Raw genomic sequence first — 17,532 nt, 5'->3', positions numbered from 1 at the left:
ACAATTGAAAGGTATGTAACTCCTAAACCCTAGTTTACTATTTTCGAAAATAGCCTCCTCCTCTAGGGTTCTTGTTTTGCAATTCAAAGTTATATGTTCAATAGTTAAAACATAGATCCAAAGTAGGTTGCATGTGAACTTAGGAATTGTTTTCTAGTTTATTTGTTTTATCTAAAACCCATCAGTGGTATCAGAGCCATTGTTTGTTTTAAATTGAATTGCTATAATTGTTGAATTGCAAATTAGGGTTTATAGCTATTAAACCCTAAAGGCCAAATTTTCGAAATTAGGGTTTTGGATAAAAGGGTTTTCGAAAACCCTAGCCTCCAAAAAACCCTAATCGAAATTAGGGTTAGGGTTTTGAAAACCCTAGCCTCCTCCCTTGTAAATTTCGAAATATGCTAGAAGTTTTAGGGTTTCTTGTTTTGGATAATTGTTACTTGATTAGATTAATTGGATAATTATCCTTACCCTAATTTTCGAAATTTAGAGGGATAAGGATTAGGATTAAATTAATTGATTAATTTAATTCGATAATCCTTACAAGATTTAATAAATTGATTAAAAGTTAATTAATAGATAAATATTAAATCTAGTAATTTGGTTTATTTTAAATTTAAATTAATAGTTTAATTTTCGAAATTTATATAAACCTTAAAGTTTTAAAAAGTTTAAAACATACCTTATATATGTATTATGATTAAATGTTTAATATTATATATGTATAAGAATATGGTCAGTCAAATCGCTAGTATGTCTCATTCACGAAGCTAGTCTATAAGGGTGGTATAAGGAAACTGCCTATAAAATGGTAGTTGAATGGGTATCCACTCTCACCCACCGCTCCCTTGATTAGTGGAGGGTCGTTAGCAGAACGGATTTGATAGGATAGCTACTTCTCATTAAAAGTATAATGCTATTAAAGAAAGTACTAGAACATTATTTTACAAAATCCCAACTCTAGTTACTTTAGAAAAAATGTGAAAAGTATGCTAATCCATAAAATTGCACATTATGCTTTATTGGTCGTTAGTGGAGTATGTGTGGTTAACCAGCACACTAAAAGGCACTAATAAAGAGTAGTAATGGGTATCTCATAATTGTCATTTTAATGGAGCGTGTGTGGTTTACCAGCACATCAATAGTTAATGATAAAGACAATGAGGTTACCAAGCACATTTGCATGGTTATTCACATCTTGTTTGTGATCCTCGGCATCCCAGTCACAAATAGAAGAGCATAATCTGAGATTAAAACATGCCATTGAATAGTTTCAATGTATCTCAAAAGAATTAGGAATTTTACTTCGTTTGTTTCGTCTAATGGTGGAATTGGTGAATCGTCATTCACCTACCTTTATGAAATATACACTTGGATCTCGGCATCCCATTTCTAAGTTGTGAATCTTCATAGTTGGATCCTAACCTTGATATTTTATCTTTGGGTTATTATATTGAGGTATCTTGAAATCTAACTAAAACTTTCTTTCTTTTCAGATGTCTACTCCTGGAAACACTTCTGCTTCATCCTCCTCCAACCAAAACTTCTCTTTGCTCAATATCTGCTCCAAAGTCGTTATGGATGGCTCTAACTATAACGATTGGATGCGCAACATCAAGATGGCTCTTCGTTTTGAGAACAAAGAATATGTTCTTGAAAAGGAGCTCAAAGAGCTTGATGAGTCTGAAGCTACTCCTGAAGAATATGCTGCCTACAAGGAACATTACGATGATGCTACCAAAGTGGCATGCATCATGGTGGCAACCATGTCCCCAGAACTGCAGAGGTACTATGAGGACTACTGGCCTTTCGAGATGAACAAGGACCTTATGGAAAAGTACCATAAGCGAGCTCGTCAAGAAAAGTTTGAAGTAGTCAAGTCACTCATGGCTTGCAAGATGAAAGAAGGGGAATCGGTTGTGTCACATGTGCAAAGAATGCAACGCTACATAGAGCGTTTGGTCAAGCTCAACATTCACTTTGATGAGGAATTGGCCATTGACATGGTCTTGAACTCACTACCTGATTGTTATGGTCAGTTTATTCTAACTTACCATTTGAACAATACTGAGCAGACTCTGGCCCAATTGCATAACTTGTTGCAGACAGCTGAAGCAGGGATGAAGGTTAAAAGTATACCCTCCACACCTGCAAGTGCCACTGTCTTGGCTATTGGACAGGGAAAGGGGAAAAAGAGGAAAGGTCCTCCCAAGCAAAACTGGAAGAGCAAGGCTCAAGATGGGTCATCTAGCAATGGCCCAAAGGCTAAGCCCAATGGTTCCACTCCCCATGTTTCTGATCCAAAAGAGGCCGTTTGCTTTTATTGCAATCAAAAGGGGCACTGGAAGAGATCTTGCCCATAATATCTGCAAGATATCAAGGATGGCAAAGTGAAGCCATATTCGGCAGGTATTTACTCTATTTCTGCTAATAACTTATTATCTTCTCGTTCATGGGTCCTTGATACAGGATGTGGTTTTCATATCTGTTCTGATATGCAGGGGCTAAAGGAAAGTGAGGAGATAGAGCGAGGAAGGATAAACTTGATCATGGGAAACAGAAAGTCTTCACCAGTAACCAAGATCGGAGTTTATCAGCTTTTGCTTAGTAATGATGTTAGATTAGATTTGATAAATTGTTGCTATTCGTCTGAGATGACGAGAAACATTATTTCATTTCATGCATTGTTCAGACAAGGTTTTAAATATTCTTTTAATGATTCGAATGGTTCAATTTCTGTTTATAAGAATGGTGTTTTTATGTTTGAAGCTTTACCTTGTGATGGTGTGTATGAAACAGTGACTTGTGTTGATAGCTTAGGAAATAGTGTACTTAATATTGACTTGTCTAATAGTGTAGACAAGGCATGCTTGTGGCATTGTCGTCTTGGACACATTAACAAGAAACGCATAGCCCAACTCCAAAAGGATGGAGTGTTGGAATCATTTGACCTAAAATCAGATGATATGTGTGAATCTTGTCTTTTGGGAAAGATGACAAAATCACCATTCACAGGGTCTTGTGAAAGAGGTGAAGGTCTGTTGGATCTCATACACACAGATGTGTGTGGGCCCTTCAGATCAACTACAAGAGATGCTAATCGATTCTATGTGACTTTCACTGACGATTATAGCAGATATGGTTATATCTACTTGATCAAGCATAAGTCAGAAACCTTTGAAAAGTTCAAAGAGTTTAAGCATGAGGTCGAAAATCAATTGGGCAGGAGATAAAGATACTTAGATCCGATAGAGGCGGGGAGTATCTTAGTATCGAGTTCAACGACTATCTACAAGAATGTGGGATAGTCTCACAGTTGACTCCTCCTAGGACACCACAGTTAAATGGTGTAGCTGAGAGGCGTAATCGAACCTTGTTAGACATGGTTCGTTCTATGATGAGTCGTGCTTCGCTTCCTATTCACTTCTGGGGGTATGCCTTAGAGACAGTCGCCCACATCCTCAATCTTGTCCCTACAAAGAAGGTTGCCAAAACACCTCACGAAATGTGGATGGGGAAATTTCCCTCGTTGGCACATATTAAAGTCTGGGGTTGTGAAGCTTTCGTAAGACGAGAGACTCACGACAAGCTAGCAGCTAGAAGTGAGAAATGTGTTTTCATTGGTTACCCAAAGCAGTCTTTTGGATATTTGTTCTACAGACCAAGTGAAAATGTGGTCTTTATAGGACGAAGAGGAGTCTTTCTGGAAAGAGAGCTCATATTCAAAGAGGACAGTGGGAGCACCATTGACCTTGAAGAAATTCGAGAGTCAGCCAATGAAGGAACCTTAGATGACACTAGCACTCAACCAGAGGAAACAGATCCTGTTGAACCAGTTGATAACTCATTACCTCTTCGAAGGTCCACTAGGGTGAGTGTGCCACCTGAGTTATATGGTTTTCATATTACCTCAGAAGGTGACACATTCATAAGTGATAGGACACTGGTAAATTTAGATGAACCAGTCACTTATAAGGAAGCAATGGCAGGCCCAGAGGCTTCCAAGTGGAAAGAGGCAATGGACAGCGAGATTAAGTCCATGTATGACAACCAAGTTTGGAATTTGGTTGATAGTGCACCAGGTCGTAAGACAGTTGGGTGCACATGGATCTTCAAGAAGAAGACAGACATGGATGGAAATGTGCACTCATTCAAGGCTCGACTGGTTGCAAAAGGTTTCACTCAAACCCCAGGGGTTGACTATGATGAGACTTTTTCACTAGTAGCTAAGATTAAGTCTATTAGGATATTGCTTGCCATAGCTGCCTTTCATGACTATGAAATTTGGCAGATGGATGTCAAGACTGCTTTCCTTAACGGGAAGTTGGCTGAGGATGTTTATATGAATCAGCCAGAGGGTTTTGTTGATGCAAAGTTTCCTAATAGAGTGTGCAAGCTTGAGAAATCCATTTATGGATTGAAACAAGCATCTCGCAGCTGGAATCTTTGCTTCCATGAGAAAGTCAAAGAATTTGGTTTCTCTAGAAGTGAAGATGAGTTTTGTGTGTATATCAAGGCTAGTGGGAGTATAGTACCTTTTCTGGTGTTATATGTCGATGACATATTACTCATTGGTAACGACGTTCCGACCTTGAAAGATGTTAAGTCTTGGCTTGGAAAGTGTTTTGCCATGAAAGACCTTGGAGAAGCTGCCTATATTCTTAGGATTAGAATATTAAGAGATAGAAAGAAAAGACTAATTGGACTTAGTCAGAGCACATACTTGGATAAGGTACTAAAGAGGTTTAGTATGGAAAATTCCAAGAAGGGAGAGCTGCCTATCTAAAGCAATACCAAATTGAGTAAGACTCAATGCCCGAGTATAGATGAGGAAATAGATGACATGAGTCGTGTACCTTATGCTTCCGCTGTCGGATCGATCATGTACGCTATGACATGTACTCGCCATGATGTGGCATTTGCTTTGAGCATGGTCAGTCGCTATCAGGGAAACCCATGTAGAGCTCATTGGATAGCAGTAAAGAACATACTCAAGTATTTGCGAAGGACGAAGGACTGGGTCCTTGTACTTGGTGGCAATGATACTTTGAGAGTAGATGGTTACAGTGATGCCAGCTTTCAGACGGATAGAGATAATTTCCGTTCACAGTCAGGCTGGGTATTTCTACTGAACGGAGGAGCAGTTACTTGGAAAAGTTCCAAGCAAAATACGGTGGATGATTATACTTGTGAATCAGAGTACATAGCAGCGAGTGAAGCGTCGAAAGAAGCAACTTGGTTGAGGAACTTCATCGGAGATCTCGGAGTTGTTCCAACCATCCAGGAGCCTATGGAACTGTTCTGCGATAATGAAGGAGCGGTTGCCTTGACAAAGGAACCAAGAGATCATGGTAAAACCAGACATATCGACAGAAAGTACCATTTTATCAGACATAGAGTACAAGAAGGCCATCTTGTAGTAAAGAGGGTGTCATTTGAAGATAACCCAGCAGACCCCCTTACAAAGGGTCTGAGTAGGGCTAAGCATATTCAGCATGCTCGGAGCATAGGACTGAAAGATGATATTAGTTTTAGTAATTAGATTAGTTTTGTTCTGAAACTTGTAACAAAGTAAATGTAATTGACTTTTGGTGATTAAATAATAAAGTATTATTTATAAGTTTGGTTACTGCCTTTTATCGATTGGTTGTTATTGTGTTTCATATTTTGCATGTTTTACTTCCCGAGTAATTTAAATTATTCAAACTCCACAGTCGCTCGTACTTTTGGAAGTAAGTAGTGAATTAAGACTGTCGTGAATTGGATTGCAGATTGTCTGAGGATAGACATGGCAACAGAATTGTTGCAATGTTCATGAGTACTCAGAAATTGAGATTTGAGTATTGGATAAACCCTCGCTCAGAGTATCACTTCATGGAATTCATCACGAGTAATACTGAGACGATAATATCTTATAATCTTGAAACGAAGATATATGAGTTGTAATTTACAAGTCGGTCATGCATTGGTGATACGAAAACGCATCAGTAACTTGGTGTTATAAAACGTATTGTCATGTATAATTTGATGAGTAAAAGATACAAGCATATGAGTCAACGTTTATTCGTTCCTTTTGCCCTAACAGGAAAAGCGATATCTGTGGGCCCCTCGATGATTTGGTGTTGACTTATGTGCTGGGCCCAGCCAGGACTAAATTGATGTGTTCAATTAGAAGTCCTACATCATCACAAATCAGAAATCGGGAAACATAGATTCTGGACAAAAATATTGATTACATTCCATGTCTTATGTCTAGGTATATCTAGCAGAATGAAGGATTATATGATCACTTATCTTAGGACACGTAACTGACTGGGTCAGAGTTCGGCAGCAGCTTTTGGAAGCTACAATTTGCTGGTCAAATTTAGAAGGCATACTAGCAATTATAGTTACAGACTTATCCAAGTGGGAGACTGTTGGATTAGGTATATAAGCCCATAACTATAATTGGTATGTACTTGAATTGATAGCAGCGCAGTCCTTTTGGGTTGCCCTCAACCTAGCAACTGGACAAGGAAATTATGAAAGGAGAGATATTAATTTATAAGATTAATAAATTAATATATATAAATGATTTATTAATATGTTAAAAGATTAATATATTAATTAGAAATCATTATGTTTAATTAATAGTTAGCCAGAAATTAATCAGAATTAATTTTGGGGTTAAAAGAATTAATTATAAAGTGCAGGGACTAGTTTGCAATTAACTAATAGTTGAGTGGAAGGATCCAGAACCCCCTTGGAAGGAGGTGGACGAAATCCACAGGGGAAACCCTAGAGATTTCGTCCAAGGGGTCCAGATAAGGCCCTTGGGTTTTGCTTAGGCCCTAAGCAAAGGATAATTAGGGTTTTCCCTAAACCCTAGATCCCTCAGCTATTTAAGGAGCCTCCTGGCTCACATTTTAGGCGACTCTGTTCTTTGGAAGAAACCCTAGGCCGAATTGCATACTCCCTTCCTCTCTCTCTCTCTCTACTTTCCTTCTTGCTAGTTCTTGGGTGTGATTCCATTAGAGGCATTACACTTGTGGTGCTAAGCTTCCAAGAAGATCAAGATCAAGATCAAGGGAATTGTCAATTGTTTGCTATAACAATTGAAAGGTATGTAACTCCTAAACCCTAGTTTACTATTTTCAAAAATAGCCTCCTCATCTAGGGTTCTTGTTTTGCAATTCAAAGTTATATGTTCAATAGTTAAAACATAGATCCAAAGTAGGTTGCATGTGAACTTAGGAATTGTTTTCTAGTTTATTTGTTTTATCTAAAACCCATCACATCCGTATATTCTAGTCCATATGATTATTCTTGGATGGCCGACTATTGGCCCAATCACTAAAACCCAATAGGTAGGCCCAATTTAAAATTAAGGTTTCTTGCATGAAATGATGATTAGGGTTAAGTGTCCCTACTTAACCCATTAAGGACTCAATCCATCAAGTCTCACATGGCCTTAGTTTAATTGCAAATGGTTATTAATTATAGTTTTAATTTAATAAACAATTCTAGTGCGGGTCCCGATTAAACCAAAGCCCATATATCCAAAATTATGGTTTTCATAACATTAGGGTTTTCCAAACCCTAATTTGGGTTTCCAACCCAAATACTAGCCCATTAATCCCATGGTTGGGCTTTTAGGTCACTTTGGGCTTCCTTGGACCCATTAGGGTTTCATTGGGCCCATTAGTGTTTTAGTCCCTTTGTCCAAACATCCCGACTAATCAAACACAACAAGCACACCACCACCCAACACGGCGACAGGTGGCGGCAGGAGGCGGCAGCGTCCACCCTACGGTGGTGGTTTTGAGATTTCTATTATTATTTTGGGCACCTTTTACAATATACAACTCAATAACACACACATTAATATAAACATACACACACACACAACCACCCTTGTGGTGGCCGGTGGTGGTACACGGTGGCAGCCACCATGGCTGACGGCCATGGTGGCCATCTTCTCCGTTTTCCGGCCATCAAACGCCACCTACAATACGCACACACGCTTCTGATTTTCACAAAGGGCCCAACCACCCACCTGGTGGCTCACGGCGGCGACAGCAGCGATACTAGTGTCCACAGCGGCGGCACAACGACGGTTTGCAATGTATCGGCGGAAGAGAAGGGAGGCGACGACTGTAGGGCAGTCAACGATTGAACGGCGGTAGCAGCAGACGCAACATCGTTTCCCGACTCGCACAACAACGAACATGGCTTGCTTCTCCGATGTCGGCGGCTCTCTGATTGCGCATTGTGTCTCCAGCAGCAGATTGCGGTGGCGGCACTTCGATGGCAAGGTGGCCGCTAGGCGGCTTGGTCTGATCGGAGCAACGATATGGATGGCGGCGGCAGGAAGGCTTCTAAGGTGGCGGCTGTAACAGGAGAAGAAGGGGAACGGCGGACGTCACGAACTTCGTCGCCAGCTTGGTTGTCGTCGGCAAGGAAAATGCGGCGGTTTGCAGCGGCGGCTAGGGAGGGGACGGTGGTAGAGAGGGAAGGGTGGAGAGGTGGCGTCGGTGAGGGATGCATAAGGATGGGGAGGTGGGGGTTGTAGATGGTTTCATTAGGGTTAGGGTATGGACAGGTTATATATCCCGTAACCTTTGAAGCTTCACCCCATAATGGCAAGTCTAGTCCCTCTCTTCCCTTTTTCTTTCAAACCAAGGCCATAATTTACCCTTTCTACCCTAACCTCGAAAATCCCTTTCAAATTCAACCCATAAATTACCAAACAACCCCCATCTTCTAAAATATTTACAATTCAGCTCCTTATGTTACCCCTTTAGCCCCCAATATCTTAATTATGACATAATCAGCCCTTCCACCTCTTTTCCTTTCAAATTAAATCCAAATAATTACCACTGATCCCCTGTCTTCATAAATATTTATAAACTGAGTTCGGAACTTACACTTTAAACCCCCGACTTCTAAAATTTGACAATTAGTTTCTCGAGACCAACACCTTGCTATATAATTATTGATTTTAGGGCTACTATTCGATCATTAATTAATTAATTAATTAATTAATTTAATAAATGGGGTGTTACAGAGGATGTGTATGGTCACGCCTTCGCTTTCTCGCGGTCATCTAAAGTACCTGAAACATAACCCAAAACTGTAAGCCAACGCTTAGTGAGATCCCCCAAAGTACCAACACACAAAAAATAACATATACAATAACAACATGTAGGGTCCAATCAACCATCGGGTTGGAATACCCCAGGCCCCTCAACCATCGGGTTGGAATGCCAATACACTATGGGTCGGATCAACCATCGGATTGGAATACCTCAGGCCCATCAACCATCGGGTTGGAATGTCAATATACAACGGGTCCTGTCATCCTCAGGATGGAATACCCTCGGTCCCATTCAACCATCGGGTTGGAATACCCCCGGTCTCTTGGCTCATGTACAAAGCAGTAAAGCCTCAACCACCAACCAAATATGTGCACATATAACAGATAGTTATATAACAGTCTACAGACAGTCAGACAGATCTACGGATCACTAAGCATAGCATCATCCTATATACTAGGATACTGATCTAACGGACCATTACAGTACAATAGCATGCATAACAGGATATCGAATCCAAAGGGTCGGACTTGGTGCCTTCGACCCGCAAGTACAGTGAGGAAAACTTACCTCACAATTGAACAGAAGCTGATGAGGTCCCGACTCCGAATCTCAGATTTCTAACCGACACTTATTCCCACCAATGAACAATTTCCATCGAAATCCAAAAATACCCAAAATACCCTTAAGGTCAAACTTGGTCAAAGTTAATTGGTCAAACCAACTAGGTCAACTGATTCAACCCAACCAAGTCAACCCAGCCGAGTCCAAAATCCATTAAGAGATTAATGGCTTAAGCTCTTACGTCCATAATTCATATTGATGGCTAAAATGCTCTTAGGAGTCATAAATTCTCAAACTTTATGACTTAGCATGACTAATAAGTGCTTAACTCAAGGTCTTATTCCATTAAGACCCTCTAGATGACGCATGAATCGAAACTAGCCATTTGGAGCTCATTTTTATGACTTAAGACCCCTCCTAGGGTCTGAAATGACAACTTGAAGGTCATGAACATGCCATGTTCAAGATCTAATCTTTTGGGACCAAAAAGCTCCATAAAGACATCCAAATATAGATCTATATGTTAGAGGGATAAAGTTGCTAGCTTTATACCTTAGGAAGGTTGCAAATGATGCAGAAATCCTAGATCCAAGTGTCTTACTCCTTCAAGATGAGCTTGGATTCCTTCCTTCCTCTTCTAAGGCACCAAAATACACACTCTAAGCTTGAAAATGCTCCTCAAGGTAAAACTTATCATCAGGATGTTACACCCATGATATCCAGAGATTTGTTATCTACTAGCCTGATCTTCCCTTGGTAATGCCTGAAGTTTTGCATCACATATTTGGAATGACTAGCGTGAAATGACGCACTACAATCCAAGACCCAGGATTCTATTGAGTTTTCAACTGAACAAATGAGTATTGCACCTTCAAAATATTCTGCCATATTCATCCCCTTTTGGCCTTTATCCGCCATGAGTATTGGGCAATGACTTTTGACATGACCACTCTCTTTGTAGTTCCAACAGGTCACGTCCCTCCTGTTGTTATGTCCACCTCTCCTTCTCTACTTCTATCTTCCAATACCTCCACATCCTCTGTTGGACCCCCTTCCTCTATCTTCAGTACTCAAAAGACTATTCGAAGCTTCTCCAGCACTTCGTCTGTGTACATCCTCACCAAGAATTAAATCGCTAATGCCTTCAAATGTCAACTTAGCACCCCGCGCTGAGCTGCTAATTGCTGTCACTGTACCGAACCAACTATCAGGAAAAGATGATAATAGTAGCAATGTCATGACCTCATCTTTAAATTTAATATCAACTGACATCAACCTTGATAGGGTTGAATTAAATTCATTAACATTATTAGTCACAGAGCCACCCTCCTTCATCTTCAGATTTACCAATTATCGAATCAAGTGAACCTTGTTCGCTGCTGAAGGTTTTTCACATGTTAGATAGTGCCTTGATCAACTCATGAGTAACATTGACAATGTAGTAAGCTACATTCTTTTCCAAGGATAATCTCACCAAACAAAGTGCCTTCCGATCTAAAAATTCCCAATCCTCCGGGTTCATTTCTTCAGGTTTACTTTTGGACAATGGTTCATGTAAGTTCTTCTGGTAGAGGTAGTCTTCGATTTGCATTTTCCATAAACTGAAATCATGCCCATTGAATTTTTCGATCTTAACTCTCCAGTCTTCACCATAGCTCTAATACAAGTTTTTTGGGTGACAACAAAACAAGTTAAGCACTTTAGACAAATATCAAAACAAACTTTGGTGAGCTTGCTGAAATAAAACTTCTAAAAATGTAAATCAATTGGACACAATATTTAACGTGGTTCGGTCAACGTGACCTACATCTACGGGCGAATGAGAGAGAGAGAGAGAGAATTTTATTAACTTCCAAGAACAATTATAATCACACAAAAAGGTTACACCTCACTTGAGCTCTCAAAACAAAAGAATCTTTCTTGCTTACTAATTGCTCCAAAGGAGTGCTCTTAACCTCACAATGTAATCTCTTTAAATTTCTACACACTCATAATGATGGAGATATTGGTTTATTTATACTTGAGGGATCAGACCTAAAACTCTAATGGGCCAAGTCCATTGTCCCATAGGCCCATAAATGGTGACAAAAAATTATATCCCACCATGTAGTTATTGGATTAGGTGTCTAAGCCCATAACTATAATTGGTATGTACTTGATTTGATAGTAGCATGGTCCTTTTGGGTTGCCTTCACTCTAGCAACTTGATAGGATGACTTTAGGAGAGAGATGTTAATAAATGGTTTATTAATGCATTATGAGAATAATATACTAATTAGAAATCATGTTATTTAATTAGAGATTAATTTGGAATTAATTTCGGGATTAAAGGAGCTGATTAAAGGAACAAGGGCTGTTTTGCAAATCATTGATAGTAGTGAAAATGGGCTAATGGACTCCTTAGTTAGGAGTGGATGAAATTATATAGGGAGGACCTATAGATTTCGTCCAAGGCCTACTGGTAAGAGGTCTATGGGCTGCTTAACCCTTAAACAGGAAATTAGGGTTTCCTCCATAAATCCTAGCAGCCCTCAGCTATATAAGGAACCCCTAGGCTTAGGATTTCCGGCTAATGCACTCTTGATAGAAACCCTAGCCGAAAATATTAGAGCCTTCCCTCCTCTCTCCTGTCATCCTTTGCTAGTAGTTTTTGTGACACATCAGAGGTGCAACATTTGGGGCACTAATCTTTCAAAACTCAATGATCTTCAAGGAACTCTTGTTATTGCTATATAACAAGAGAGGTTACCTTCTAAAACCTTTTGTTATTCAATTTTCGAAATTGTATGCTAGATCTAGGGTTTATTGCTTTGGTGTTCAATTGCATATACAACTAGTGAAAAACTTAGATCCAAAGCAATTAGGGTTTCATGAACACATAGGATGTAGTTATGCTCAAAACCCTTCAGTGGTATCAGAGACTAGGATGTTTTTCAGTTGTATTTGATGCATATGTGACTTGTCCAAAGGAGGAAGGAACAAATTCTTCAATCTGTTCATCAGACTCGACGAGTTCATAGAGGAACTCGACGAGTTAGCTCAACTAGACAACTTCACTGCCCATAACTAGACAAGTTGACTCGTCAGATCCTAATTTTTTGAATTTTAATATCTTGATTTGATTAGGATAATTACCAAATTCGTTTTTATTACTTAGAATTGAATTTTTTGAAAAGGTAAATGTATATCCTTATCAAATTAAGAGATTTGGTCAAAGTTTAAGATAAAGACAAAATTATTTTATTAATTTAATTATTTAAAATTTGATCTAGTATTTTTGAATAGTTTCAAAATACACCCTTTAGTTTTATAATTTAAATTTGATTAAAAGGTTTAATTTTGAAATCTTAAATTCGAGAACCCTAGTATTTTAAAAAGTTTAAAATACACCCTTATACCTATTATATAATTAAAAGTTTAATTTATATACATATGTATAAGATGAGTCAGCCTTACCGTTAGTAGGCCTCGTTCACTAAGCAGATCTGTAGGGGGGGTATAAGGAAACTGCCTATAAAATGGCGGTTGAATGGGTGTCCACTCTCACCCACCACTTCCTTGATTGGTGGAGGGTCGTTAGCCGAACGGGTAAGACAGGACATTAATCTCTCATTAATAAGTATAATGATGAATATAAAGTAACTAAATGTTTTTATAAATTCCCAATCTTAGTTACATTTCACTTTGTCAAGTCGTTAGTGGAGCGTGTGTGGTTAACTGGCACACTAACTTGGACTAAAAAAGGGTGGCAATGGGTAGCTCATAAATTATCATTGATCAATGGAACGTGTGTGGTTAACCGACACATTGATTAGGTGGTAAATGACGTCGAGAGTACCATGCTAATTTGCATGGTTATTCACACCTTATTTGTGATCCTCGGTATCCCAGTCACAAATTTGAAGGGAATAATCGAGATTAGACATGCTATTGAATAGTTCAATGAATCTCAAAAGATCTAGGAATTTCAATTCAAAAACCTAATTCATTTAAATTTCATTTTCGTGGTGAAATTGGTAAATCGTCATTTACCTACCTTCAAATAACTTATAATTGGACTACGACATCCTTTTTCTGAATTGTGAATTATTGTGTTGGGTCCTAGCCTTAATATTTCATTTGGATTTTATATTAAGGATTTCCTATCTAATCTAAAACTTGTTCTTCTTTTTCAGATGTCTGGCTCAAACAATGCTTTTGGCTCAAACTCCAACAACAACTCCTCAAAATCCTTCTCGGTCTTGAACATTTGTGAGAGGGTCACATTCGATGGTTCCAATTTTAATGATTGGATTCGCAACATTCGAATGGCCTTACGATACGAGGACAAGGAATATGTTCTCGACAAAGAGCTGGTAGAAGTAGATGAAACAAAAGCTACTATTGACGAAATAGCTGAGTATAGGGCTCACTGCAAAAACGCGACCAAAGTGTCGTGTATTATGGTGGCTACTATGACTCCTGAGCTGCAGCAGTTTTATGAGGACTATTAGCCTTACGAGATGTGTCAGGTTTTGATGGAGAAGTACCATCAAAGAGAATGTAAAGAGAGGTATGAGATAGTCACATCACTCATAACCACCAAGATGAAGGATGGAGAGTCCATCACGACCCACCTGCAACGCATGCAGAGATATGTGGATCGTTTCTCAAGATGAATGTGAACTTTGATGAGGAGATGGCTATTGACATAGTCTTACACTCCTTGCCTCCTTGCTATGATCAGTTCAAGATGACTTATCATCTAGCAAGGAAGAAGTTACATTGAGTAAACTTCAAGGCTTACTGAGAACTGCTGAAAGTGGATTGAAAGGAAAAGGTGTTGAATCCACTCATGTTGCTGCCCCAGTCCTAGATATTGGACAAGGAAAGGGGAAAAATAGGAAAGCTCCCTCGAAGCAAAACTGGAAGGGAAAGTCTTATGATGGGTCTTCTAGTAGTGGATCCAAAGTAAAAACCAATACTGCTCCCCCTGCCTCAGACCCAAAAGAAGCAACGTACTTCTACTGCCACGAAAAGGGTCATTGGAAGAGAAGTTGCCCGGAATACTTGCAGGATATAAAGGATGGCAAGATCAAGCCTACCTCCGCATGTATTTACACTATTTTTTCTAAGAATTCGTCGCATTCTAATTGTTGGGTCCTTGATACAGGATGTGGTTTTCACATTTGCTCTGACTTGCAGGGACTAAGAGAAAGTAGGAATATGGAGCTTGGGAAGATGAACCTGATAATGGGAAATAAGAGATCGTCACCTGTTACCAAGATCGGTGTTTATTCTTTAAAGCTTAGTAGTGGGTTATGTTTAGACTTGAATAAGTGTTGCTACTTGTCAGAAATGACGAGGAATATTATTTCTTTTCATGGTTTATGCATAAAAGGGTTTAGATATTCTTTTAATAATGAGAATGGATCTATTAATGCTTATTATAATGGTATTTTTTATTTTGAAGCATTGCCTTGTGATGGTGTATATGAAACTGTTATGGTTGTAGACAATTTAGGAAATAGTGTGTTACAAATTGATGCGTCTAATGGTTTAGACAAAGCATGCTTGTGGCATTGTCGTCTTGGACATGTCAACAAGAAGCGCATTGCCCAACTCCAAAAGGATGGAGTGTTGAAATTGTTGGATTAATGTCTAAGTCCATAACTATATTTGGTATGTACTTGACCCGACCCGGCATGGTCCATTTGGGTTGCACTTCACCGGCACAATTTATATGGATAGTCTTTTGAGAATAGTATATTTATGATTTATATTAATATATTATAACTTCTAATATATTAATATGGAATCATATTATTTAATTAGTATTGATCAAGAATTAATTTAGAATTAATTAAGTGATCAAAAAGAACTAATTAAATATGGACTCTTATATATATGGAATGGGCCAAGTTCATTTAGGTTGGGCTAAGCTTTCATGGATGGTCCATGGAGCTTTTAACCCATGGATCCTATGTAAATGAAAGGTCATGGGTATTAGGGTTTACATGGATGTAACCCTAATCCTCCATAATATATAAAGGGGTCCTTGGCTCACAAAATTGGGACAAGTGTGTGAAAATAAGAGTGGGCCGATTTTAGTGTGCATACATATTCTCTCAAGTTCTTCCAAGGTGTTTTGGTGATTTGTGATTCCATTTGAGGCTTCCACACTATTGGGGCTAAGCTCTTAAAGCTTGAAGACATCAAGCTACATCAAAAGGTATGTCATCTAACTAGAACTTTGTAGTATAGGTGCTTCATAATATGCTAGTTAGGATGAAACCTTGGAATAGTTAATATTTGCATGTATAATAGAGAAAACATAGATCCAAGGTTTATAGGGTTGCATGTACACCATAGGAGTGTTAGAATGCTCAAAACCCAACAGTGGTATCAGAGCCAGGTTGTTTTCTGTTATATTGATGCAAATGTTTTATTTTCAAGTTGAAAAAAAAGGAAAAAAAACATAACGTTTGTCAAATTTTAAGATAATTACTTGTTTTGTGAAAAACGAATTATTTGTAAAATTTGAATCATTTGTTATATGAGTTGAATTAGGTCAAATTTAGTAAAAGATAAAATGATATGATTATTTTATTAGTTTTAAAAGTTTGATCTAAATGTTTTAAGGAGTTACATATTTTGTCATAAAATTTTGGAGCTCAAAAGTTTTTTTTAAAGTTGTGATCTTAAGGGTTTTTGAAACTTCCATAAGTTATGGATATGAAAGTTTTTTTTTAAAAAAAAAAATTGATTCAAAGTTTTTATGGAGTTACAAAATTTGGTGTTAATGTTTTAAAGAATTCCATAACTTGTTCTTAAGTTATGGAACATGGAAAGTTTCATCATAAAACACCATTAATTCCATAAGTTATGGAATCCAAAGGTTTTCAAGAATTACAAAACTTGCCCTCAAGTTTTGGAATTTGAGAAAAGTTTTTTATGAAAAAAAGAATTGAATTCTAAAACTCTTGGGTTCATAACTTAAACAATTAATTAAATGGTTCTAATTTTGAGTTTAATAATTGGAATTATGATGTTTTGTTGAATAGTTCAAATTAACTCTTATGGACTTTATTAATAGTTAATTAAAGCGTTTAATTAAAAGAGTACTATTAATCCATAAATATATGGTTTGAGTTTAATTAAATTAAAAGTCTAGTTTAATTAATAGATTAAACCACCAAGTATTTTAAATGTCTAAAATACACCCTTATACTATTATAATATTAAAAGTTTAATATATTATAGGTATAAGAGCAAGTCGTCTTACCATTAGTAGGCCTCATTCACGAAGCCGGTCTATAAGGGGGGTATAAGGTTACTGCCTATAAAATGGCAGTTTAATGGGTGTCCACTCTCATCCACCGCTTCCTTGATTGGTGGAGGGTCGTTAGCCAGGTAGGACAAGGACTATAATTCTCCCTTCATTAAAAGTATTAATGATAAATACTAAGTAACTAAACTTTTTATAAATTCCCAATCTTAGTTACTTAGGAAAATGTGAATAAGGTGCTAATCCATGAAATTACACTTTGCACTTTGTTTAAGCTGTTAGTGGAGCGTGTGTGGTTAACCGGCACACTAACCTGGACTTAACAAGGTAGGCAAAGGGTAACTTAATGCTTATCATAGTATCGTTGGAGCGTGTGTGGTTAACCGGCACATCGATTGAGGGGTAAATATTAAGGGTACCAAGTATATTTGCATGGTTACTTCACACCTTGTTTTGTGATCCTCGGCATCCCAGTCACAAAACCTGAAGGGCACACTCGAGATTGAAACATGCCATTGAAAATTTCAATGAATCTCAAAAGAATCTAGGAGTTTCAAAACCAATTAAAACCTAATAATACATTTCGTTTATCTTGGTGGAAATTGGTGAATCGTCATTCACCTACCT

The sequence above is a fragment of the Lactuca virosa genome, chromosome 9, assembly GCF_052849685.1.
Source record: "Lactuca virosa cultivar CGN04683 chromosome 9, Lactuca_virosa_CGN04683_v6, whole genome shotgun sequence".
NCBI classification, from domain to species: domain Eukaryota; kingdom Viridiplantae; phylum Streptophyta; class Magnoliopsida; order Asterales; family Asteraceae; genus Lactuca; species Lactuca virosa.
The sequence above is the reverse complement of the archived record's forward strand: the minus strand, read 5'-3'. Positions refer to the sequence as shown.